At 36.6% G+C, this 27201-nt stretch overlaps 1 long non-coding RNA gene across 1 annotated transcript; it reads left to right on the top strand.

Annotated features, from left to right (window-relative positions):
- The first annotated feature begins 7685 nt into the window (after positions 1 to 7685).
- Positions 7686 to 25902, top strand: LOC112657452 (uncharacterized). Its single transcript, XR_003135027.3, has 3 exons — positions 7686 to 7795; positions 23798 to 24091; positions 25706 to 25902. It is a non-coding gene; the product is annotated as an uncharacterized LOC112657452 (long non-coding RNA).
- Positions 25903 to 27201: the final 1299 nt, after the last annotated feature.

The raw sequence follows: 27201 nt of genomic DNA on the forward strand, positions 1-27201 counted from the left end.
GAGTAAAGAAATTAAAAATGACACAAACAAGTAGAAAGATATAACACACTCATGGAAGAACTATTTATTATAGTGCCCATAATACCTGAAGCCATCTACAGATTCAATGCAATTCCTAGAAAAATATCACTAACATTTTCCACAGAACTATAAAATATAATCCCAAATTTAGGCAGAATCACAAAAGATCATGAATAGCCAAAGCAATCTTGAGAAATAATAAAGGTGTAGGTATCACAATTCCAGATTTCAAGATATATACTATATGCTATATTAATCAAACAGTATGGCTCTGGTACAACAACAGACACACAGGTTATGAAACAAGATAGAGAGCCCAGAAGTAAATCCTCACCTATATTGTCAATTAATCTATGACACAAGAAACAAGAATACATAATAAGGAAATGACAGTTTTTCAATGAATGATGTTGGGAAAATGAGACTACTTTCTTATAGCAATTACAAAAATAAACTAAAAACTGATTAAAGACCTAAATGAAAGCATAAAATTCCTAAAAGAAAACATAATGGTAATCTCTTGGACAATGTTCAAGTAACATATTTATGGTTATGCCTTCTCAGGGAAGGGAAACAAAAGCAAATATAAACTATTAGGACTACATTAAAATAAAAAGCTTTTGAACAGCAAAGGAAACCATCAACAAAACAAAAAATCAACCTACTGAATGAAAGTAGATATTTGCAAATGATATATCCAATAAGTGGTTAATATCCAAAATAATTGAAGAACTTACCTATGTCAATGGCAAAAAAAGTAAATCCAAAATAATCTGATTAAAATGGGCTTAGGGGACACCTGGGTGGCTCAGCAGTTGAGTGTCTGTCTTTGGCTCAGGGTATGATCCTGGGGTCCAGGATCGAGTCCTGCACCCACTTCTCCCTCTGCCTATGTCTCTGCCTCTCCTCTCTCTCTGTGTGTGTCTCTCATGGATAAGTAAATAAAATCTTTAAAAAAAATGGGCTTAGGAATTTAATAGACATTTTTCCAAAGAAGACCTACAGATGGCCAACAGATACATAAAAAGATCTTCAATACCACAATCATCAGGGAGAAATAAATCAAAATCACAATGATATATCACCTAATACTAAATAGGATGTTTAGAATAAAAAAGACAAGAAATAACAAATGTTGACAAGGGTGTGGAGGAAAAGGAACCCTCAATGAGCTGTTGAGGGTGATAAATAGGTACAACTACTGTGGAAAACAGTATGGGGATTTCTCAAAAAATTATAAGTAGAAATGCCATGTGATCCAACAATTCCATTATTGGGTATTTACCCAAAGGAAATGAAAACACTAATTTTAAATGCGTCCTTATGCTTATTGCAACATGTACAATGGCAAAGATATGGAAACAATCCAAGGGCTCATTAATAAAGAAATCAATAAAGAAGATACATACATACACCCACAGTAGAATATTACTCAGCCATAAAAAAATAATGAAATCTTGCCATTTGTGACAACAGGATGGACCTAGAGAGTGTTATGCTAAGTGAAATAAGTAAGAAAAAGACAAATACCATATGATTTAACTTGAAACAGATTCTAAATTAGAACAAACTGGTGACTGTCAAATGGGAGGTGGTAGGGGAATGGGCAAAATAGATAAAGGAGATTAAGAGGCATAAACTTCCAGTTGTTTTTTTTTTTAAGATTTTATTTATTTATTCATGAGAGACAGAAAGAGAGAGAGGCAGAGACAGAGACACAGGCAGAGGGAGAAGCAGGCTCCATGCAGGGAGCCCGACATGGGACTTGATCCCGGGTGGGTCTCCAGGATCAGGCCCTGGGCTGAAGGTGGTGCTAAACTGCTGAGCCACCCGGGCTGCCCAATAAACTTCCAGTTTTAAAATAAAGCAGTCACAAAAATAAAAAGTATAGCATAAGGAATATAGTCAGTAATAAGATTGTATGGTGGCAGATGGTAACTATACTTAACTCTGGTGAACATTGAATAATGTATAGAATTGTTAAATCAATATACATGTGAAACTAATATAACATTGTATGCCAATTATGTTCAATTAAAAAAAAGGTACAATTCAAAAATAAATAAATAAACCAGCAACTAGAGTGTAAGTGAAAGAAATCAATTTTCTAACTCTAGAGCATCCACCAAACTGGTAGGAAATTGCTGCAAATTTTCTTGAATCACCAGTGCTGGCAAGCTCAATAGTTTTTTACATTCCTACTCTGCATTGATTACAAGGATTAGAATATGGTTCAGGAGGTCTAGCTGATATACTAGAACCTCGCCAGTGAGCCCCAGGACCATATCCCACACCAACCCCAGCTGTTGCCCCCAAGACAGCTCTTAAAACGTGCTCTGGGTTCTAGACCCATAACTGCTCTAGCAACATCCATCCCACCAGAATGGCCCCAGCATTGAATGCCCTGGGACGCTGATCTGTGTAGCAGGGACACTCTCCCTACCCCAGTCACACCTGCTCTAGCTTCATCTATCCCATCAAGGTTGCCCTGTAACTGAGCTCTCTGGATTACCCAGCCTGCAGCCACTCCTGTGGCAGTCATCCCAGCAAATCTGTCAGGGACATGCAATCTACAGAGGGGATGTTTCTACAGAAGACCAACCTTCAAGGCTAGGAGAAGTAGGTATTCCGCCTAATTCATAGAAACAAACACAAAGTCAAACAAAATGAGGAGACAGAGGAATATGTTCCAAGCAAAAGACAAGGTAAAACTTCAGAAAAAAATAGAATCCTAATGACATAGAGATAAGTAATTTACTTGATAAAAAGTTTAAAGTCATGGATAAAAAGATGTCTACTGAACTCAGGAGAAAAATGGAGAAAGATAGAACTTCAATAAACAGTTAAAATATATATGAGAGAACAAATTACAGCTGAAAAATACAATAACTGAAGTGAAAAAAATATGCTAAAGGGAATCAAGGGAAGATTATATGATACAGAAGAATGGATCAGTGATCTAGAATACACAATAGTGGAAAGCACCCAATTAGAAGAGCACAAAGAAAAAGGAATTAAAAAAAAATGATACTTTAAGTAATTTCCAAGACAACATCAAACATACTAACATTTGCATTATAATGCTTCTAAAAGGAAGAGAGAGAGAGAGAAAGGATAGAAAACTTATTTGAAGATGTGGTGGCTGAAAACTCTCTTCACCTAGGGAAGAAAACAGACATCCAGGTCCAGGAAGCACAGTGTCTCAAACATGACAAACCCAAAGATATATTCACTGGGACATATTACAATTAACATGGCAAAAGGTAAAGATATAGAGAGAATCTTAAAGGTAGCAAGAGAAAACAAATAATTACACACAAGGGAACCCCCATAAGACTATGAGCTGATTTTTCATCAGAAACTTTGCAAGCTAGAAGAAAGTGGCAGGATAGATTTCAAGTGCTGAAAGAGAAAAACTTACAACCACGAATAATCTGCCCAGCAATGTTATTATTCAGAATTAAAGGAAAAATAGAGTTTCCAGACAAGCAAAACCTAAAAGAATTCATTACCACTAAACTGGTCTTTCAAGAAGTGCTAAAGGACCTTCTTTCAGTGGAAAAGAAAAGGCCAGGGCAGCCCGGGTGGCTCAGCGATTTAGTGCTGCCTTCAGCCCAGGGCATAGTCCTGGAGACTGGGGATCGAGTCCCACATCAGATTCCCTGCCTGGAGCCTGCTTCTCCCACTGTCTCTGCCTGCCTCTCTCTCTCTCTCTCTCTCTTAAATAAATAAAACAATTTTAAAAAAGGGCCATAACTACAAATTAGAAAATACATGAAAGAAAGAAATATCACTGGTAAAGACAAATATATATGGTAAACTCAGTGGGTCAGCCACTTAAAAATCTAGTATGAATGTTAAAAGGCAAAAACTGTAAAATCAGCTATCATTGCAGTCAGTGGTTAAGGGAGTCACAAAGTTTAAAAATGTAAAATAAGACATAAAACATAAAAAATGTGTGGGAATAACAGTGTACATGTTTTTGAACCTGTCATTATCAGCTTCAAATGGATTGTCCTCCCAGGGCACCTTCTGCATGGAGAGCAGTAAGACTATGCCAGCCTGTGCCCACTTTAGCTACAGCTACATTACCAGGTTCCCCCTATCCAGAGCAATCCAAGACTTGCTGGCCTATACTCCACCTCATTTTCAACCATCCCACCAGGGTGCTCTCTGCATTCAGAGTCCCAGAACCCCCTGGCTTGTGCCCACTTTGACTTCAGCTGTCCTGCCAGAGTACCCTCTGCACAGGGAGACCTGGGGCTGTCCCAGCCCACACCCACTTCAGCTCTGGTCATTCCTTTAGGAAAGCCCCAGCACAGAGTGTGACAAGATCCCCAGTCCATGCCAGACACAGCTCCAGCCAGCCAGCCAGCCGAAGTCACCAGATAGAGAGCCTACACAGGGAATGACCATATCCAAGCACTCCTTCAAGTTTAGCTGTCCTACCTAATTCATAGAAACAAACACAGTAACTCAAGCAAAATGAAGAGACAGAATAATATGATACAAATAAAAAAAATATGAAAACCCAGGAAAAGAAATAAATGAAACAGAGATAAGTAATATGCCTAATAAAGGATTTAAAGTAATGGTCATAAAGATGCTCACCATACTTGAGGGGAAAGTAGAAGAATTAAGTGAAAACTTTAATAAAGAGATAGAAAATATAAAAAAAAAAACAACCAATCAGAGTGGGAAAATATAATCAGAAATGAAAAGTACACTAGAAGGAATCAATAGCAGATTAGCAGATGTAGAAAAATAGATCAGTGATCTGGAAGACAAGGTAATGGAAAGAACCCAAGCTGACAGCAAAAGGAAAAAAAGAATTTAAAAACATGAAGAAAGGCTAAGGAATCTTGTGGACAACATCAAGCCAATAAATATTTGAGTTTCCAGTAGGAAAAGCGAAAGGGGTAGAAAATCTATTTGAAGAAATAATAGATTAAAATTTCCCTAACCTGGGGACAGAAACAGACATTCAGATTCAGGAAGTGCAGAGAGTTTTAAACAAGCTGAACCCAAGGAAGCCTACAACAAGACACATGATAATTAAAATGTCAAAGGTTAAAGATGAAGAGAGAATTTTAAAAACATCAAGAAAGAAGCAAAAATTTACATAAGGGGAAAACCCCATAAGTCTATCAGCTCATTTATTAGAAGAGAGTAGCAAGAAATATTCAAAGATCTGAAAAGAAAAGAAAAATCCCAAAACTAGGAATACTCGACCCAGCAAGGTTATCATTCAGAATACGGGAGGTAAAGAATTCCTTTAACTTTTGGAAGTTTAGTTTATCACTAAATTACCCTTAGAAGAAATGTTAAATGTTAAAGGGATTTCTTTAAGTGGAAAAGAAAAAAGCCATAATTAGGAGAAAGTTAACAGGCTATGAAATAGCTAATTGGTGAATGAAGAAGTCAAAGGAGAAGTAAAAAAAAAAAAAAAAAAAAAAAAAAAAACAAGTAGTCAAATGAAACTGAAAATACAATGGTCCAAAATCTTTGGGATGCAGCGAAAGCAGTTCAAAAAGGGAAATTTACACAGCAATATAGCCCTACCTCAAGAAATAAGAACAACCTCAAATAAATAATCTAAACTTGCACCTTAAGTAAATAGAAAAAGAATAAACAAAGTCCAGGGATAATAGAAGAAAGGAAATAATCAAAGAGCAGAAATAAACACAGACAGAAACCAAACCAAACCAAACCAAAAACAATAGAAAAGATCAATGAAACCAAGAGCTGGTTCTTTGAAAATGTAAGCAAAATTGATAACCTTCAGCCAGACTCATAGAGAAAAAAAGAGACAGGACACAAATCAGAAATGAAAAAGAAGTAACAAACAATCCCACAGATATACAAGGAATTAGAGTACTATGAAAAATGCCAAAACATTGGACAACCTAGAACAAAAGGAACATACAGTCTTTCAAAACATCAAAAAGAAATAGAAAATTTGATCAGGCCAATTACTGGTAACAAAATAGAATTTGTAATTAAAAAAACCTCACAACAAACAAAAATCTAAGACCAGATGGATTCAGAGGTAAATTCTACCAAAATTTAAAGAAGAGTTAATATATTTTTTTCAAACTATTCAAAAAAATAAAAGAGGAAGTAGAACTTCCAAATGAATTCTATGAGGCCAGCATTACCTTGATACCAAAACCACACAAAAAAGAAACTACAGGGGGCAGCCCTGGTGGTTGAGTGGTTTAGCGTCGCCTTTGGCCCAGGATGTGATCCTGGAGATCTTGGGATTGAGTCCCATGTTGGGCTCCTTGCATGGAGCCTGCTTCTCCCTCTGCCTGTGTCCCTGCCTCTCTCTCTGTCTCTCTTTCATGAATAAATAAATTAAAAAATCTTAAAAAAAAGAAACTACATACATAGATGCAAAACTCGAACAAAATTTTAGCAAAGCACATTCAGCAATACATTAAAAAGATCATTCATGAAAGTGGGGTTATTTTGGGGATTCAAGGATGGGTCAATATTTGCAAATCAATCAAGGTGATATATTAACAAAGTAAAGGATAAAATCATATAGTCATCTCAGTAGGTGCAGAAAAAAGCATTTGACAAAATTCAACAACCGTTCATAAGAACTCTCAAAAAACTGGAGTTAGACGGAACATACTTCAATATAATAAAGGTGAAAGGGCGAAAGATTTATACGATCTGAAGAGAAACCAGAGTATATGCTGAGTGAAGTAAGTCAGTCGGAGAAGGACAAACATTATATGTTCTCATTCATTTGGGGAATATAAATAATAGTGAAAGGGAATATAAGGGAAGGGAGAAGAAATGTGTGGGAAATATCAGAAAGGGAGACAGAACGTAAAGACTGCTAACTCTGGGAAACGAACTAGGGGTGGTAGAAGGGGAGGAGGGCGGGGGGTGGGAGTGAATGGGTGACGGGCACTGGGGGTTATTCTGTATGTTAGTAAATTGAACACCAATAAAAAATAAATTAAAAAATAAATAAATAAAAAAATAAAAAAATAAAAAAATAAAAAAATAAAAAAAAATATATAATAAAGGTGATATACTGAAAAACTCACATCTACTATCATAACCAATGGTGAAAAACTAAGAGCTTTTCCCTCTAAGACCAAGAAGAAAACAAGGATTTTCACTCTTAGCACTTCTATTCAACATAGTACTAGAAATCCCAGCAACAGCAATCAAGAAATAAAAGGCATCCAAATTGATATATTTGCAGATAACATACTATCTATAGGAAACCTTAAAGACTCTACTAAGTTTATTTATTCCAAAAGTTTTTGGTGAAGTTCAGGATAGAAAATAGAAATGGTTGTGTTTCCATATGCTAATTACAAAGTATCAGGAAGTTGATTCAGAAAACAATTCCATTTTCAGTTGTACCCAGAATAAGGTAAGTATAAAATACCCATGAATAATCATAACCAAGGAGGTGAAAGACCTGTACTCTGAAAACTTTAAAATAATGGTGAAAGAAATTGAAGACAAAATAAGTGGAAATATATTCTATGCTCATGGATTGGGAGAATTAATATTGTTAAACTGTCCACATTACTGAAAGTATTCTGTAGATTGACTGTAATCCCTATCAAAACACCAATAGCATTTTTCACAGAACTGGAACAAATAATTCCAAAGTTTCTATGGAAACACACACACACAAAAGAAACCCTGATAGATAAAACACTGTTGAGAAAGAAGAACAAAGCTGGAGGTATTACAATCCCAGATTTCAAGATATACAAGAAAGTTACAGTAATCAAAACAGGTACTGTTATAAAAATAGACACATAGATCAATGGAACTGGATAGAGAGCTCAGAAAGAAACTCACACTTACATGGTCAATCTACAACATGTAGACAAGAATATACAATGGGGAAAAGACTTCCTGTTCAATAAATGGTGCTAGGAAAGTGTGACAGCTGTGTGCAAAAGAATGGAACTGGACTACTTTCTCACACTGTACATGAAAATAAATTCAAAGTGGTTTATAGACTTAAATTGAGACATGAAACCATAAAGTTTCTAGAAGAAAACATAGCCAGTAATTTGTTTGGCATAGGCTATAGCAATGTTTCTCTAGATGTATCTCCTCAGACAAGGGGAACAGAAGCAAAAATAAACTATTGGAACTACACCAAAATGAAAAGTTTTGTGTAGCAGAGAAACTATCAACAAAGCAAAAAGGCAACAAAAGACTGGGAGAAGTTATTCGCAAAAGATATATCCCATAAGGAGTTAATACCCGAAGTATGTAAAGAATTTATGCAACTTGATACCTAAATCAAATAATCCAATTAAAAACTGGGCAGAGGATAGACACTTTTCCGAAGAAGACACACAGATGGCCAACAAACATATGAAAAGATGCTCAACACCACTAATCATCAAGGAAATGCAAATCAAAACCATGAGGCATTATATAACACCAATCAGAATGTCTAGAGTCAAAAAGACAAGAAATAGCCAGTGTTACAAGGATGCAGAGAAAAAGGAACCTTTGTGTACTGTTGATGACATGTAAATCAGTATAGACACTGTGGAAAACAGTATGGAGCTCCTCCAAAAATTAAAAATATAAATACCATACAATTCAGTAATTTCCTACCGAGTATTTACCCAAAGAAAATGAAAGCATTAATTTGAACAGATAAAGGCACCCCTATGTTTATTACAGTGTTATTTACAATAACTCAGATATGAAAGCAACTGAAGTATCCATCAATAGATGAATAAAGAAGTGGAATACACACACACACACACACACATACACACGAATATCACAACTATAAAAAAGGTTAAGATCTTGCCCTTTGAACAGCGAAGGTATTATGCCAAGCAAAGTAAGTCAGAAAAAGACAAATACCGTATGATTTCACTTATATGTGGAATCTAAGAAGCAAACAAAACAGCAATAGACTTTTAGACAAAGAGAACAAACTGGCAGTTGCCAGAGGGGACAGAAGTAGGGAGATGGGCAAAATGGGTGAAGGAGAGTAGAAGATACAGGCTCTAGTTATGAAATGAGTAAATCATGGGGTAAAAGGTACAGCATAGGGAATATAGTCAATTGTAATAGCATTGTGTGGTGACTGATGGTAGCTTCAGTGTGGTGAGCATTAACAGTTGCCAAGTAACTATGCTATACACCTGAAACTAATGTAACAATTGTGTGTCAATTATACTTCAGTTAAAAAAATCATTAAAGGATCAGAGAAGGGACCAAGAAAGGAAAGGAACAGAGAAGTATAAAAAGACAACCAGAAAACCACAAAATGGCAATAAGTATACATCCATCAATAATTATTTTAAATGTAAATAGTATAAACACTCTAACTAAAAGATATAAGTTGAGAGTATGGATAAAAATCATACCTGTCTGTATGATTTCTACAAGAGACTCACTTCAGACCTAAAGACATGCAGAGTAAAAGTGAACGAATGGGAAAAATGTTAAAGTGGAAATGAAAAGAAAGCTGGAGCAGCAATACTCCTTTCAGAAAAAACAGACTTTACAACAAAGACAGTAACAAAAAGTAGGGCATTATATAATGATAAAGGGATCCATCCAGAAGGAGAATATAACATTTGTAGATATTTATGCACCCAAAATAGGAGCACCTACATATATAACATAAATATTAATTGATGTAAGGGGAGAAATTGACAATAATACAATAATAGCAGAGGATTATAATGCCCCACCTACATCAATGGATAGATCATCTGGATAGAAAACCAATAAGAAAATATTGGACCACACATTAGACCAGATTGACTTAATAGATACAGATGATTTCATCCAAAAACTGCAGAATACACATTCTTTTCAAGTACACATGCAACATTTTCCAGGATTTACCACAAGTTAGGCAACAACAGAGTTCATATATATGTAACATAAGTCAGTAAATTTAAGAAGATTGAAATCATATCAAGCATGTCTTTTCTGACCACAATGATATGAAACTAGAAATCAGTTAGAAGAATTGAATAAAACACAGGTATATGGAGACTAAACAATGTGCTACTAAACTACCAATGGTTCGAGAAATCAAAGAGGAAATAGAAAATACCTGAAACAAATGAAAAGGAAAACTCACTTTCAAAAATGTATGGAATGCAGCAAAAGCAGGTCTAGGAGGGAATTTCATAGTGATATTGGCTAACCTCAAGAAACAAGAAAAATTCCAGATAAACAATTGAACTTTATACTTTAAGGAACTAGAAAAAAAAATTAGTAAAAGAAGGAAATAATATGGATGCGAATGGAAATAAATAAAATAGAGACTAAAAGAACAATGGAAAAGATCAATGAAGCTAAAATCTTGTTCTTTGAAAAGATAAAATCAATAAACATCTAGTCGGATACATCAAGAAAAAAAAGAGGGCCCAAATAAAATAAATTAAAAAGAAATTGCAACTGACAATAAGGAATACAAAGCTTCTTAAGAGACTATAGTGCACAATTCTACATCAACAAATTGGAAAAGCTAGACAAAAATGAATAAATTCCTAGTAACACACAACCTTCCAGGACTGTCTCTCAATAGATGGATTACAAGTAATGGAATTGAATCTGTAATTAAATAACTCCCAAAAAACAATAGTACAGAATAAGACAGTTTCATAGGTGAATTCTACCAAACATTTAAAGAAGAGTTAGCATCTATCCCTTTAAAGTTATTCCAAAAGATTGAAGAGGAAGAAACACTTCCAAACTCGTTTTGCAAAGTCAGCATTATCCTGATGCCAAAACCAGACAAAAATATGACAGAGAAGAAAAATTATGGACCAATATGTTTGATGAACATATATACAAAATTCCTTAGCAAATATTAGTAAACTGAATTCAACAATACATTAGAGGTATCATATACCATAATCAAGTGGGATTTATTTGAGGGATGCAAGAATGGTTCAACAAATCAACAATAATTTGCAAATCATTCAACCTGATGCACCATGTGACAGAATAAAAATCATATGATCGTATCAATAGATGTAGAAAAAGCATATGACAGTATTCAGCATGTATTTATGATAAAAACATTCCATAAAGTAGGTATAGAAAAAAATGTACCTCAATATAAGAAAGGCCATTTATGACAAACTTACAGCTAACATCATATTCAACAATGAAAGGCTTAAAGCTTTTTCTCTCATAACAGGAATAAGACAAGGCTGTCCCTCCTTTCTACTTTTATTCAGCATAGTACTAGAAGTCCCATCCATAGCAGTTAGGAAAGAAAAAGAAATAAAAGGCCATTCAAACTGGAAAGAAAAAATAAAATTGTCATTATTTGCAGATGATATGATACTATATATAGAAAATTCTGAAGACTCTACCAAGAAATCTGTTAGAACTAATAAGTCAGTGAAGTTGCAGGATACAAAATATACAGAAATTACTCGTGTTTCTTTACAGTAATAAGTATATACCAGAGAAACTAAGAAAACATTCATTAAAAGAATGAAAAAGAATGGAATACCCAGGAATAAGTTCAAAGACCTATGCCCTATAAAACAATGATGAAAGAAGTTGAAGACAATACACATAAATGGAAGGATATTCTGTGCTCCCGGATTAGAAAAATTAATATTGTTGAAATGTCCATACTACTCAAACCAATCTAGAGATTTGATATAATCTCCATCAAGACACCAACAGCTTTTCTTTTCACAGAACTAGAACAAATAACTCTAAAATTTGCATGAAACCACAAAAGAATAGCCAAATCAATCTTAAGAAGAAAACTGAAGATATTATGATTCCTGATTCTAAACTATACTTATAAAGCTACTATAATCAAAACAGAATGGTACTGACACAAAAAGAATGAAATAGAATAGAGAGCCCAAAAGTAAACCCACACTTACATGGTCAATTATTCTATGGCAAAGAAGACAAGAATATATAATTGGGGAAAGACCTTCAATAAATGGTGCTGGGAAAACTGGACAGCTATATACTAAACAGCAACAAAAATCACAAACCAAAAAACAGGACCACTATCTTATGCCACATACAAAAAAAAATTCAAAATGGATTAAATAATTGAGTTTAGGATGTGAAACCAAAAAACTCCTAGAAGAAAATATAGGCAGTAATCTCTTTGACATCCATCGTAGCATTATTTTTTTTTTTTGACCAGTCTCCCCAGACAAGGGCAACAGAAGCTTAAAATAAACAAATGGAATTTCATCAAACTAAAAAGCTTTTAGAATTTATAGCATACAGTTTTAACTCATTACAGATTACCTTCCAGTGGTGTTACACAACATTACATAGGGTAAGATTCTTACGTAGTGTATTTTTCCCCTTAAGCCTCTATGCTGTCATCATGTTTTATTTTATGTTATTCATATCACATTGCATTATATGTCTAGTCGATTATCTTTTAACGATATTTAAATAGAAGGAAATCTTATATATTTGCCCCTGTCCTATTATTTCCAGTCTCTTCATTATTTGTGTAGGTCCGTATCTCCCTCTGGTATCATTTTACTTCTGCTCAAAGACTTTTTTTTTTTTTTAAATTGAGGTAGTTGACATACAATGATACAGCGTTATATTAGTTTCAGGGCTTTAAGATTTTTTTTTTGTACTCCAAGTCTGCTGGTGATAAATTGTCTCAGTTTTAATATTTCCGAAAAACGATTTCACTTTCAGTTTGAAAGATATTTGTGCTGAGTATAGGATTATCAATTATTATTTCTTAATTTTAGTTCTTTAGAGATATTGCTCTATTTTCTCTTTACTTGTATTGTTTTCGGTTAGAAATTTGCTGTTAGCTATTTCTAGATTTCTTTTCATATAATGTGTCTTTCCCCCCCTGCTGGATTTAAAGTTTGCTATTAAGTGCTGGTTTTGGCCTATTTGACTGTGATGTGTCTTGGTGTAGTTTGTGTTTCTTGTGCTTGAGAGTCATTGAGCTTCTTGGATTGGTGGGTTTACAGTTTCCCTTAAAATCAGGGAAAAAATCAGCTATGATTTTTTCTAATATTTCTCTGTCTCTATTTGGAAATTTTAATCACATGTATATTAGGGCCTTGAACTTCTCCCATAGTTTATTGTTCATTTTGAACTTGTTATCTGTATTTCATTGAATCATTTCTGTTGCTATGTGTTCTAGGTCATTAATCTTTCAATCTTCACTTTTTCAATATCTAATCTTCCATAATCCCAGTGTAATTTTTATCTCTAATAGTATAGTTTTCATCTATAGAAGTTTTGTTTATTTTTCATAGGTTTTATATTTCTATTTAACTTTTGAACATATGAAATAGTTATAATAACCATTTTAATGTCCTCTTAATTCTCACATACATATTACTTCTGTGTCCATTTCTTTTGACCGAGTAATCTCTTCATTATAATGATTGTTTTTTGTTTCTGTTTTGCTACTTTTAATTCTTTGCAAAAGTGCCCTGCATTGTTTCTTCTAATACTTTTGGGTGGTCCTTTGCCTAGCTCGGTAGCTAACTCCTATATATGTACCAACCAGAACTCCACTAAATAGCTAAGCATAGTAGTTTAGGTCAATTTTAAACTTCCTTGGTCTTCTACAGGGAAATCAGAAGACTTTTAAACTAGTCTCTGATAGGCAGTGATTATAGATGTTTTGGATGGTCAGGATAAAGGGCTCAAATGCCACTCCCCATCCCCAACATCACTTACATTCACTAATTTATATTGGGATGGGAGATCTCATGGGATAAAATAAATGACTCAGACCTTGACACCAATGAAATTCCAGGATGTACTCACATATCAAATAGACTATTTTAACTGTAATGGAGGCCTTTTCAGGAAAGGAAATAGGGCCCCTGAGAGAAATTTAATGATAAAAGAAGACTGAAATAGTGAGCCTACAAAGTAGGCCAAAGGGAGAAATGAAGTATTGATTTTAGTTTAGCTGGGTGGCTGATACTAGAACTCATCTCAACAGAACCACAGATAGGATAGGGTGGGGGCCAGGCAGAGAAAATGTGGGAGAATGTAGCTATGTGCATATACAAAATACAAGAACTGAATGGAGCTTGGACAACTATGCTGGGACACATTCTAAGAGAATATAAAAGAATTATAAGATTTCTCACCATACTGTCTTTGCCCATGTGAATGAGTGAAGAGCTACATTGCAATGGTATAGTAGTCAGCTTGGTCAAGTAGCACTTTTTAAAAAATTTAAATTCAATTTGCCAACATATAGTACCTCATTAGTTTCAGATGTAGTTTTCAATAATTCATCAGTCGTAATGCCCACTGCTCATCATATCATGTGCCCTCCTTAATGCCCATCACCAAATTATCCCTTCCCTCTCTCATGGTTTGTCTCCCTCTAATTTTTTTCCCATTCAGTTTCCCCTTCTTCCTTTACAGTTCTCTGCACTATTTCTTATATTCCACATATGAATGAAACCATATGATAATTGTCTTTCTCCAACTGACTTATTTCACTCAGCATAATACACTCTAGTTCCAACCATGTTGATGTAAATAGTAAATATTCATCCTTTCTGATGGCGGAGTAATATTTCATCGTATAGATATACCACATCTTCTTTACCTCTTCATCTGTTGATTAAATTCGACATCCAAAAAACAAATAATCCAGTCAAGTAGCACTCTTTAATGTCAATGGACCCAGAGACTAGACGTTCCAGCAAGGCTGGTAACAACGCTGGTGGTGTCATTGGCTTGCCAGCTCCAATCACTATTGTGGTGGCAATAGTGGGCAACAGCACTGGAGGGAGCAGTGGAGACAGCAGCAACGGTACTAAGGTGTAAGTCAATCAGGCATCTAAATGCAGCAGCAAGACCAGGTGGCTAGATGTGAGTGACGTATCTATGGCATTAGCAAAGCCTGAAATGAAGTCATGGTTTACTAGCTGTGATAGTGAAAGTTATTGACAGCTCCTATAAAATTTTATAGTTCTGATGAAAAGGCTCACTCCCACCCCGACCCCGACACCTCTACTCTCATCAGTCAAGCATAATGCAGAAAAAGGTTTTTCTTTCTCATTTCAAAAAAATAATATTGTGGACTTCCGATCTCCAGTTACAATAGTGGCAGGATAGAGTTAGGAGGGGAATTCAAGCCTTTAATACCTCCTGAGTAGACTGTGGTGTCTGGGCTGCATGATCCTTACTGGGATGCAGTTGTATTCAGTGATCATCAAAAATCATGGACACATATTGGCACTGTTTGAGATTCTCAGAAATGCTGGTGTGTAATGGAACTCTGTAAGAGATCCATACCTCTCTTCAACTTGTAGGGGCTTGGGGCATTGATATCTGAATGAAGACCTTAATGGTGATATATCTATATTCACCATCTAGGGAAAGCTCAGTACTTGAGCTATATAATTTAATGTATACAGTTGACCCTCAGGGTTAGGGACACTGACCTACCACAAAGTCAAAAATCTGTGTATAACTTTTGACTCCCCCCAAACTTAACCACTAATAGCCTACTATTGACCAACAGCCTGAGTGATGGGCAACCCTGGGTGGCTCAGCGGTTTAGTGCTGCCTTCAGCCCAGGGCCTGATCCTGGAGACCCGAGATTGAATCCTGCATTGGGCTCCCTGCATGGAGCCTGCTTCTTCCTCTGCCTGTGTCTCTGCCCACCACTCCCTCTGTGTGTCTCTCATGAATAAATACATTTTAAAAATCTTAAAAAAAAAAAGAAAAAGCCTGAGTGATAACATAAACAGTTGATTGACACATATTTATACATCATATGTATTGTACACTGTATTTTTATAATAAAGTAAGCTAGAGAAAATAAAATGCTAAGAAATTATAAAGAGAAAATACATATATAGTGCTTTACTATGTTTATCAATACTATAAGTTTACATCATCTGTTTATAAGAGGAATAATTTGTCAGTTCCTTCATCAATATTATATGACATAAAACACTGTAAATATTATATGTGTTACTAATGTTAGACATCAAAAAAATGAAAAGATAATGTGAAAGAAATTCTTAGTTACAAATATAATGATTCATGCATTAATAATGAAGTAGCAACATGATTGCTTTATGGTAGTCTAGTGTAATTGATATGATTGCTTCACAGTAGCCTAGGTTATACTAATGAGTGAATCATTATAAAATTTTATGCCATACAGTATTATAGTCATATTCATAATACAGTATTAAAAACATTGTTATACTTTTTAAGGCCCATTTACCTGTGATGATAGGCTGATATCTAGTTTCTTCAGTTACAAGGAAGGGATATACTATACGGTAACATAATTATTTGAAAACAAAGTTATAAGACATAAAAACACATTATTAATTTTATATTAAATATTATACCTATGTAAGGGTAGGATACCCACTTCCATACAAATATTGCAGGTGTTGTATATAATGACTGTGTAGGCAATGATTATGATTACCTGAAACTGTCTCACAGTTCTTACTGTACAGTTATTAGATATTCACATGAAGGCACGCACACACAACAAATGTTTATTAACTGTACAGCATGATGATTATTTCCTATTCATTCAGTGGAAGTGGATCATCAGAAAAGTCTTCATCCTTGTCTTCACAGTGAATAGACCGAGGGCAAGGAGGAGATAGAGGAGGGCTTGGTCTTGGTGTCTCAGGGATCTTGCTGTCTCAGGGGACACAGGAGAGGCAAGAACTTTCAGTGTAACTACAGAAATACATCATCATTGTTGACTGTTTTGCTTTTTTATTTCTCCAAAAATGTTCCTGTATGGTATCAATCTTTTTTTCCACTGACTGCTTTAGTTTCAGTCCTTGTATCATAGAAGGATCCACATCATAAAAGAAGTCAAAAACAGTCTTGGATAATCAGAACCTCTCTGCCAGATGGCCTAAAATGTTTATTTGTTTTCTGTCACTGCTTCTTCTATGTCTTCATCCTCATCATCTGGCACTGGTTGAGAAGCACTCATCTCCATCCAGTTGTCAGTTAATTCCTCTGGTGTGATGTCTCTTAGTTCATCAATTTCTCCAACATCTGAAACTTTGAGGCCCTTCGCCTCCCACATTTTTACCATATCCACAACCTCTTTTGTGATTTCCATGACTAGCTCTGTTTTAAGTCCTGCAAAATCATATACAACATCTGGGCACAGTTTTCTCCAGCAAGAATTTTTTATTCCAGGCTTGATGGTCTTCACAGATTTTCCTATAATAATAATGGCATCTTCAATGATGTAATCCTTCCAGACTACCATGATGTTGCCTCTGTTGGGGTTCTCTTCCATAGCATTAACAATCCTTTCCATAGAACACCATGTGTTATAAGCCTTAAAGGTTCGTATGACCCCCTGATCTGGAGGCTGAATCAGAAACTCTCTGTTTAGGGGCAAGTAGACCCTTTTTAGCTTTTAGTGTTGAACTCTTGGGTTTCTGGGTGGCCAGGGACATTGTCCAAAATCAAAAGAACTTTACAAGATGGTCCCTTACTGGCAAGGTACTTAGATTTTAAGGACAAAGCATTGATGGAATCAATCCAAAGAAAGGGTTCTTGTTCTCTAGACCTCATTGTACAACCAAAAAACTGAACAACTGGTGTTTAACTGTTCCCTTCAAGGCTTGGGTAGCAGCTTTGTAGATAATGGTAGTTGTGACCATAAATCTGACTGCATTTTCACAGAGCAGTAGAGTTAGACTAGGCCTTCCTGCCTTAAATTCAGGTGTTTACCACTCTTCCTTACTAATAAATATCCTTTGTGGCAACTTTTTTTTCAAGATAAGTCTCTTTCATCTCTATTAAAAATCATTTCAGGCAGATGTCCTTTCTCCTCAATGATTTTCTTAATGGTGTCTAGGAACTTATCTGCTGCCTTTTTGTTGGCAGAAGATGCTTCTCCTGTTATCTTGACATGTATTAAGCCAAATCTCTTTCTAAAATCATCAAACCATTCTTTGCTGATATTAAATTCTCCAGTTTTAGATTCTTCACTTCCCTTTGGCTTTGTCATATGACTTCACTTTTTCTTAAATCTTGTGAATCGATAGGTATGTCTTTCTTATAACTATCTTGCTGCCATAAAAGCTGCATTTTCAATATTTTAAAAAGGTATTTTGTAAAAAAAAGTGCAATGTTTCTGTAGTTGCTGGCAGAGCTGCAATGATGACTTCACAAATTTCCTTTCTTTTTTTTTACAGTCCTTAGGATAGCTTCATTTGTCTTGAAATGGTGGGCAATCACAGTTGTAGACCTTAATTTATGGTACTTGTCAAGCTATTCAACTTTTCTGCAATGTCTTGACTTTCCTTTGCTTCTTGGGAGAACTTCCAACATTAGCAGTAGTATTCCCTAGATGAGGTCTCAGGGTGTTATCCAAAGTTTATGGCATTTCACTAAACAGAATGAAAAATAACAAGAACTACAAGAGAAGTTTTTACTGTGATAGGCAATTTATTGGCAATATGAACCAATGGGGGACATGATTGGTGTTACATGGCATTTTAAGCTGATATTCACAACACTTGAGCTCATCTGATTAGCAACAGAGGGTGGCTACAAATTATAGTAATACAGTATGTACTACAGTTTTATGCAACTATGATTTAATACTGCATACAAGTTTTACATTTCTTTCATCTTTTACATTTGTTTACATTTATTTACATGTCTTCCAACTACAAATGGCACCACATATGGTCTGTAAGATTTGATCAGTTTCAGCATTTTATTTATTTTTTAATTTTTTAAAAGATTTTATTTATTTATTCATGAAAGACAGAGAGACAGAGAGAGAGAGAGAGAGAGAGAAGCAGAGACACAGGCAGAAGGAGAAGCAGACTCCATGCAGAGAGCCTGATGTGGGTCTTGATCCCTGGTCTCCAGGATCACACCCCGGTCTGAAGGCGGCACTAAACCTCTGAGCCACCCAGGCTGCCCCAAGTTTCAGCATTTTATAATAATAGGTCTGTGCGTATCTATAGTAGTAAATGATAAAATAGACTAGTATCTGCATGCATTTATACATTTATGACATATCTTTATTAATTTTTTATATTTCTATGCTACATTATTTTGAGTTTTTTCAAATTGAAAATCTCACAAATATTTTCCAATATATTTATTAGAAAAAAAATCCATGTACAAGCAGACCTATGTAGTTCAAACCCATGTCATCAAGGGTTAACTGCAATTAGACAATTTAATAAATTAATCTTGATTGAGGCCTATTTTGAATGAGGCATTATGATAGATCCCATGAAGGACTAATTAGTTGATGTCTGGCCTCTGTCTGGAAAAAATGCATACAATTTCATAGAAGAGATCAGATGAGTACAAAATGTCCATTAGATAATATCAAGTACAGAAGGACATCAGTATATTTTTCCCAGATACTATGTGGCAGCATTTAGTTATGCCCTTAGAATTTGGTTTCAATGTGGCATGCAATGTGAGAAGCGGAAAGTGCTGAGAAAGAAGCAATTCCATGTATCTGTCTGATTCAAGGATACTTTTGGAAAGAGGTGGGATCTGAGCAAGAAACTGAATGGCAGATCATATCCTGCATAGCATTGATGAGGAAATAAGAGCAGATTAGGGAGAAGGAACCAGTAAGACATGAAGTGGGAAAGTCTAGGCATTTCGAAGGTTGGATGGGTTACATGGAGTATGTAGGGGAGTTGCTGAAAGCAAGCTAGGAAGGAGCGTTGAGATACTTAGTGAAGATTTCATTGACAATTAAAAGCAATAAAGAGAGCAGCCCAGGTGGCTCAGTGGTTTAGCTCCGTCTTTAGCCCAGGGCCTGATCCTGGAGACCCGGGATCGAGTCCCATGTTGGGCTCCCTGCATGGAGCCTGCTTCTCGCTCTACCTGTGTCTCTGCCTCTGTCTCTCTCTGTGTGACTCTCATGAATAGATAGATAAAATCTTAATAAACAAATAAATAAAAGCAATAAAGAAAGAGCCAGTGAGTGTTTTTGAACAGAGAAATAATAGGATTATCAGTCTCTGCATTTTCCCCTAGTTCCACAAGGCTGGACCTACTTAACTTCCTCCCTCAAAACAGCACTGCCAAACTCACATACTAGACTAAGGAAAAAGCATAAAATATTTCAACAAACTCAGCTTCTTCACCCCTAAATCTGGTGGAGCTTAGTATTGGCTACCTCTCCATGACCTCTGGAGTTAGCTGTCATTTTCATTTTCATTTCTAATGCATCAGATTGAAAACATGATTGTTCCTTTTGGAAATTCTTGTGCTGTCTCTGCCTGAATTCTGGCTGGGCCTGCTATTCCCTTGGAATACTATGGACATTGTGATTTAGCTAATAACGGTAGCATTCTGTCTTGCTTTGGTGACCGGCCTCGTACCAGTTTTTATTTTCCTTCCCCTTTTTTTCCATTTTATTTGGTAAATGATCATTCATCTTTGGGTCAGTTTCATAAAATGTAAAAATGATTAAAAAACATTAATTTGGCAGAAGTTGAGGGAGGGTTTGATGTGAACAGTTGGAGAGTACTAGAGTGAATTATGCTAAGTGAAATAAGTCAGAGAAAGACAAATACCATATGATTTCACTCTTATGTGGAGTTTAAGAAACAAAACTGATGAATACAGGGGAAGGGAAGGAAAAAATAAGATAAACAATTGAGAAGGCAGTACGGAAAACCAAGACAATAAGGGTCTGAAGTGCAGCAGCATTCAAGGGAAGAAAGGATGGAAAGGAATAGCCAGTGATGAGAGTGGCACATAAAAAGCACTTACTACTCCTGAATTAATTGAAAGACATAAGAGGTTTGTGGACAGAGGGTAATTTAGGACTAGGTACAGAGGATGGTGGGGAGAAATCACAAGTGACTTGAAGTTTCACACGTGGGTGACTAAGAGGAGTGATGCAAGCAATCAGGTCACAGCTACATTCAATCAACAATACCTCGAGCTCAGGAAAAATACATTTGAGAGCCATGTAATGGGGCTTGGATTGAACTACTCTCTGCTCAAAGTGAGAAACTAGAGAGTTTGAAATGGGACATGTTAAGGTTAAAGATGAAATTACAAAAAAACAAAACAAAATAAAATACCTGAAAGAATGTGGGTGTGTTTGAGGAAGAGAGGAAACATAGATGTTGACCTGGGAATCTCAGATCCTGATATGATAGTTAAAGCCATTGTGATACAAGAGGAACTGTATTGAAAGAAAATAAAGTGCCTGAAGACAAAGTCTTTATTTTTTTTCTTTTTTTTTTTAAGTTTTTATTTATTTTTTTAATAAATTTATTTTTATTGGTGTTCAATTTGTCAACATATAAAATAACACCCAGTGCTCATCCTGTCAAGTGCCCACCTCAGTGCCCGCCACCCAGTCACCCCCACCCCCCGCCTACCTCCCCTTCCACCACCCCTAGTTCGTTTCCCAGAGTAAGGAGTCTTTCATGTTCAAGACAAAGTCTTTAAAAAAAAGTACACAAGTATGTTTTTAGTCATGCAAGAAAGAGCTAGAATAGTAGTTCAGATCATTGTCAATGGCAAGGATAGTGAGGTGAAAACAGGAGAAAGGGGATCTAAGCAAAAGCCATGTGTTTGCTAAGCAGATGAAGTGTCCTTGTAAGTTCCTTTTGTGTCTCTTCCCTCCTCCATCAGAATAATGTTTAGTTCTTCTTGCATAGAAATGTAACCATCACTGGCTGGCTTCTCAAGTCCCCACATATTCTGTGATTATGTTAGATAATACAAAATTTCCATTTTAATAGACCCAAAACGGTTGAACGTTTGACAATCTGACTTCTTTAATGGTTCAACCTAATATGTCAGTGGGTTTTCCATGGAGATATGCACAGCAGACTCTTCAAGCAAGTGAATATTTTTGGTTCTCAAACCCCAACTGGTTCTTCTACCCTGACAACTGGGCTGTACTACCCATGAATTCTAAGAATTCCATTTCCTTCAGAAGTGAAAGTACTACCTTAGCTCAAGTAGATTTCTATCTATTTTTTTTTCACTGCTCCTTTAAGTCATGATGACAGGTTTCTTGTTTTTGAGCCATTATGTGGTCAGGGTACTAGTGATGTAAAAACGGTGGGATTTGTGAAGGATAAGTCTAATGGATAGCCAGCATATTTGAGAACTAAACAAGGATCACCTGGGCTGGGCCATCACTAGGCCAGTGGTTGTTTGAAAGTAAAGGGAAATCCTCTCCAGAAATAATAGAAAGGACACCAGTTTGATACCTGGTACACGTGATGGTTGTATGATCTGCTGTGTTGAGCAAGTTCCCAGATAGCTTCCGGATGCTCAAATAGTGTCTGTTAGGAAGATGCAATGCTTCCTGAGATCATGTTGTCATACTTGTGAAATTGGCATTGACCAAGGATGCCTATTTTCCTAAATACGCCCCTGCCACCCTTCCCTTCTCTCTGGTAAGAGAGGAGGAAGAATTTCTTTCTGGATTGACAGAAAAGGTCCAAAGTCCGTTCCTCTATGCTTTTGTCTAAGATATTTAGTAAGTACCTGGATCCTTTCTCTTTTGCTTCTCCATAATACCTCACTATTCTTTAGGTTCTTTTGTAACACACTGTGTTGGGCTTTTATAACCAAAATTAATTAACCAAAAAATGGAATTTCTTCTCTTTGGAGGCAAGGGATGCTTAATTTTAAACTTCTGCAACACAGGAAAGTAAGAAAAGTTTAATTTCTGTATCAAAACAGCCTTGTATATTCATATCCTTCCATGATTGATTATCATAAAAATGGTTAATGGCAGTGAGCTGTCTTTCTACTCCATGGAAGAAGGTGCATTTTGAGGGGTTCTCTTGCCTACATGAAGACCTCATAGCTAGAAAAGTTTTCTGTAGAAGTTTACTAAATTGAACAAGGAACACAATGAAAGTGAAATCTTCCTTGAGGTAAGCTGTGTTTATCATGTAAAGTCTGGAAAGATTCTGATCAGCTTATTGAAAGGCTTTGTCATTCTGCTTGCTTCTTTTGCCTGGCCACTAGATGATGTGTTCTGGAATAAATGGAAATTTTCAAAATTACAGTACTTAAAAAAATTGCTGGATATTTTTATAGCAAAAATGACAAAACACAAGGCCATCGTGGATTGATTCTCTGAGGAAATGTATGGGCTTGGGACTTTGGGCTTTAAAGACTAAGAGGCAAATTGATTCTATCCATTGCCCTAAATTTAAACACACCTACCATGATGTATTTCCTTAGAGGAGAGAAAGCAGGACATTTTATTTCCAGCCAATTATGGGAAAGAAAAGGCAGGGTTCCCATGAAGGGAGGCAATGTATGCTCTGTGCATTATGAAGAATGAAGATTTAAGCCTTTTAGCTACTCTGCTGATTGTCTTGGGGCAAAGAAGAGTAGAGCCGAAGTCTTGTTGGAAGGAAAGGTGGTCCCTATCTCTAGCCATTCCCCCTCTGACTTTCTAGATCCTTTAAAACACATACATAATGTGCCTCCAGGACATTTGTGTGGTTCTCTTAGCCATACATTGGGTTTTAGCTCCTTGTGTAGGAAGTCATATATACAGTGTTCATTATTACTAGCAAAAAAAAAAAAAGAAGATTCAAATCCACACAAAGCATCCTGTGGGTAACTGACTGACTTCAGAGCAGCTGGTCACCAGGCTCAGACACTAAGGTGGCACTGTATTTTCCTCTCCACCTTGCTGTTACTGTCAGTGTGGCCCCATCCAGAGGCCTTTCCAAATATTTTCTGTGCAAATGAAAGTTAGTCTTTTATCCTCTGTGTTTTTGGTTTCTTTTTGATCCTTAACTATTTTGTCTTCTAGGAGGAAGAGAGGGAAAGAAGGAGCTGGAGATGTCAAAGTTTTAGTTAGGGAAGACAGAAGTGAGGAAGAGATTTTACATATCTGGAACTGAAAAAGTCTCCACCGAGCCTAGTAGTTATCGAAACACTGATCAAGTTTTGTTGTTGAAACAGGTTACAGAAATCTGATCAACTGTACTAAGATCATGAAGGGGACAGATTTTGGAAATAGGTTTTTTTTTTTTTTTTTTTGGAAAGAGGAAGATCTACAATCAAAGAACTCTCCATCTCTCAAGCAAAGCATCGTTTCTGTTTTGTAAGTTTTTATTTATTTATTCATGAGAGACACACAGAGAGAGGCAGAGGCATAGATAGAGGGAAAAGCAGGCTCCCTGCAGGAAACCTGATGTGGAACTCCATTCCAAAACCCCTGGGACCACAACCTAAGCCAAAGGAAGATGCTCAACCACCGAGCCACCCAGATACCCCAAAGCATTGTTTCTTTTAAAGGAAGAATGTACCTTTTTCTCCCTAACATTTCCATACTCTCATAGGTGCCTGAACTCCTAACATCCCACTATTTTCCTGGAGTATACAAATGGACCTTTCCAAAGATCAACTAATCTGAAGAAATTGGCAAATTGTAGAATCTTTTACTGTAAAAGGTAGCTTCTGCCAAATTAAATGAAGCTGCATGATGAGGGGATGACCCCATATGAAGGGAGATATATTAGATCCATTCAGCTTGTGCCAGACCATCAAGCAATAGCTATCTGGTAACATCTTCAGATGATGCTCTACTTTGGCATCTAGAACCTATGTCTGTCTAGAACCTTGGGTTGTGCCTTTGCCTCTTTATGGAATTTAGCAACTATTTTTTCAGAGCTAAATGTTAATCTGAAAATTCAGGGTGCCATAAACTTTAATTAAATTTTATATTTAGAAGGCCCATATATTCCTAAGAATTGCCGGCTTCTCTCTTAAAATTTTCTCTTTCAAACAGAATGGTTGTGTGTGTGGTAGGAGGCACACACATGTATATGCAGGTGTTGAGATTTAGAGATGGAAGATGGGAGGGGAGTTCCTTTCTGTTTCCAACATGTTGATCATGACTGTTATTCATCTCTGAATAATGGTGTGGTTCATGAGCAAGATTTTTTTTTTTTTTTTTTTGGTATGAGCAAGATTTTGAGAGGAAAAAAAAGTTCTAGAAGGTACTATAGAAACTTTCTAATCCATATAAAACTGAGCAAACCAAAGAAACCAAAGTAGGAGCCTCACCTAGTGTCTTGCCTCTTGATCACAGCAGAGTCACTATGGGAACGGCAGTCTGTTTTCTCCCAGGACAATGATTTAAAAACAATAATAGACTAGATAAAGATAAAGAAAATGAGGACTGGCTCCACTACCTTGAATAAAATGATCCCAGGGAAAACACCTCGTTTCTCTGAGCTTGCATCTCCATCTGTAACAAAAGCATACTGAAAATCTTAGCAAGCTCTTGGCACTGTAGTGATGATCAAATGACATGATGTCAGGGAAAGCTTTTGGAAGAATTTTAAGTGCTGTATGGATACTAAAATCCCTTGTCTCATTTAAATCTTTTTGTAGTTTGTATTTGGGGGATAGGGTACCCATTATGTTTGAGCTTTTGATTTTTTTTTGTTTGTTTGAGCTTTTGAAACAGAATCCTTGGCAACATGTATAAGAAGTAGAAGTTTGAATATTTGTTTCAATTAATATTCCAGGATGGGTGTGTGTGTGTGTGTGTGTGTGTGTGTGTGTGTGTGTGTGTGTTGCATGTGTAGGGGTGAAAATCTCAATTTTGCCTTGCCATAATCTAAAGGTGGGCATTTACAGTGGAATGTGTCATTGAAAAATTTACTTAAAACTACAGGGTAAGAGAAATACAGGTCTCCATTCTTTCTAGCTGGATTGGCTCAGTGTTCTCTGGCCAGTGGGTTTCCTTGAAGCTGTGTCTCTTAATGGCCATCACCGCAGCAGAAGCCAGCTGTGAGAGCAGACACCAGCTCGTTCCAGATGTGGAATGCTACACAGAAGCACCAGAGGGCAAGTTTTAAGAGCTGAGGATAGGGATGCAGTAAAGAGATTTTAAAATCTTTAGTCTATTCGGTCTCATCTGAAGCATTCTAAAACGCAGGGTTCTCTACTTTGCACAAAGAATCAAACTCCTGGCACAGAGTCTAATTCCCACCTCTAAGTCAATATGGAGGTACCCAATACAAGCAAATGCTCAACTGGAGTTCATAATGACTACAAAGGCAAAGAAAAAAAAAAAAAAGGAGAGAAGGGCATATTTCAAGCAAACAGCTTTCATACATTTTGCAGCAATGATCTCATAGGAAAATCTTGGGATATATGGTATTTGTTTACACTTAAACAAGCAGCAGGGCTTCCCATCTATGAAATGCTTTGGTGACAAATTCTAAACAGGGCAGGAATGGCAAGGCTGGTGGAACGCTTTTGTGGTGATCAGATATAATGCATAAAATATTTCCAGCTCTCACTTCTTTTGGAAGGTCTCAGATTTGGAAGATTATTTATTTGGGGGAGACGGGAAGCAACCAGTCAGGAGCCCAGGAGAGCGGGAATGCATGCGAGTAGAAACCAATGGAGTCAGGGGAACAAGTACTGCAATGTTTTTCCCCTTCGATTTAAACACTTCTATCTGAATATGAGCAGAAAACAGAAAAGAAGGCTTGCAGCGAGCAGGCGTTCGTCCTACCATCCTGATCTATTCGCTATAAGAAAGCATCAGCTACATGCCATAAGATCTAATTACCAAGAATTGCCTCTCCTGCCCCACAGCAATCATTTTGATGCCAGGCTTCTCTGCACTGTAAAACAAAATGGGGAACCTGTGCTGTATAAACCGCCTCAGCGCTCCCCTTCCTTCCTGTGCTATCAGCCTCCCCATCTCATTTATTTTCCACACATTAATGGTAGCAGTCACCTTGAGCCGGTGATGCAGAGTAATTTTCACAGAAACCTTGATCAGAAACCATAAATCAGCCTGATGTGCTTTTATGGTCTAATAACATTCCGGTTGCTCCTACAGGCCTGTATGTAAAACTGCATTGCAGTGGGTCCTTTGGATTTTCCCCCCTTGCAGTCGGTGCTGCGCCTGCGCGCCCTGCTCCCCCGCTCCCCCCACCCCTGCCCCTGCCCCTCCTGGCTCTCTGCCCCTCTAGGTACAGGATTTGCAGACACGCACCTGGGCCTGTGCACTGAAGCCGCGTGGATACGGGTCGTTCATAAGGAAATCACACTTCAACGGCATCATGTACACACCCAGTCGTGGTGGCAGCAGAAGCAAAGTCTTTCCGGAGGACAAAATGATAGGGATTCACTAGATCCTCACACTAGGTGTGCCTCAACCGGCTCTGACCACAAACCAAAATGACT

The sequence above is a fragment of the Canis lupus genome, chromosome 8 (genome assembly GCF_003254725.2).
Source record: "Canis lupus dingo isolate Sandy chromosome 8, ASM325472v2, whole genome shotgun sequence".
In the NCBI taxonomy this organism is placed as follows: domain Eukaryota; kingdom Metazoa; phylum Chordata; class Mammalia; order Carnivora; family Canidae; genus Canis; species Canis lupus.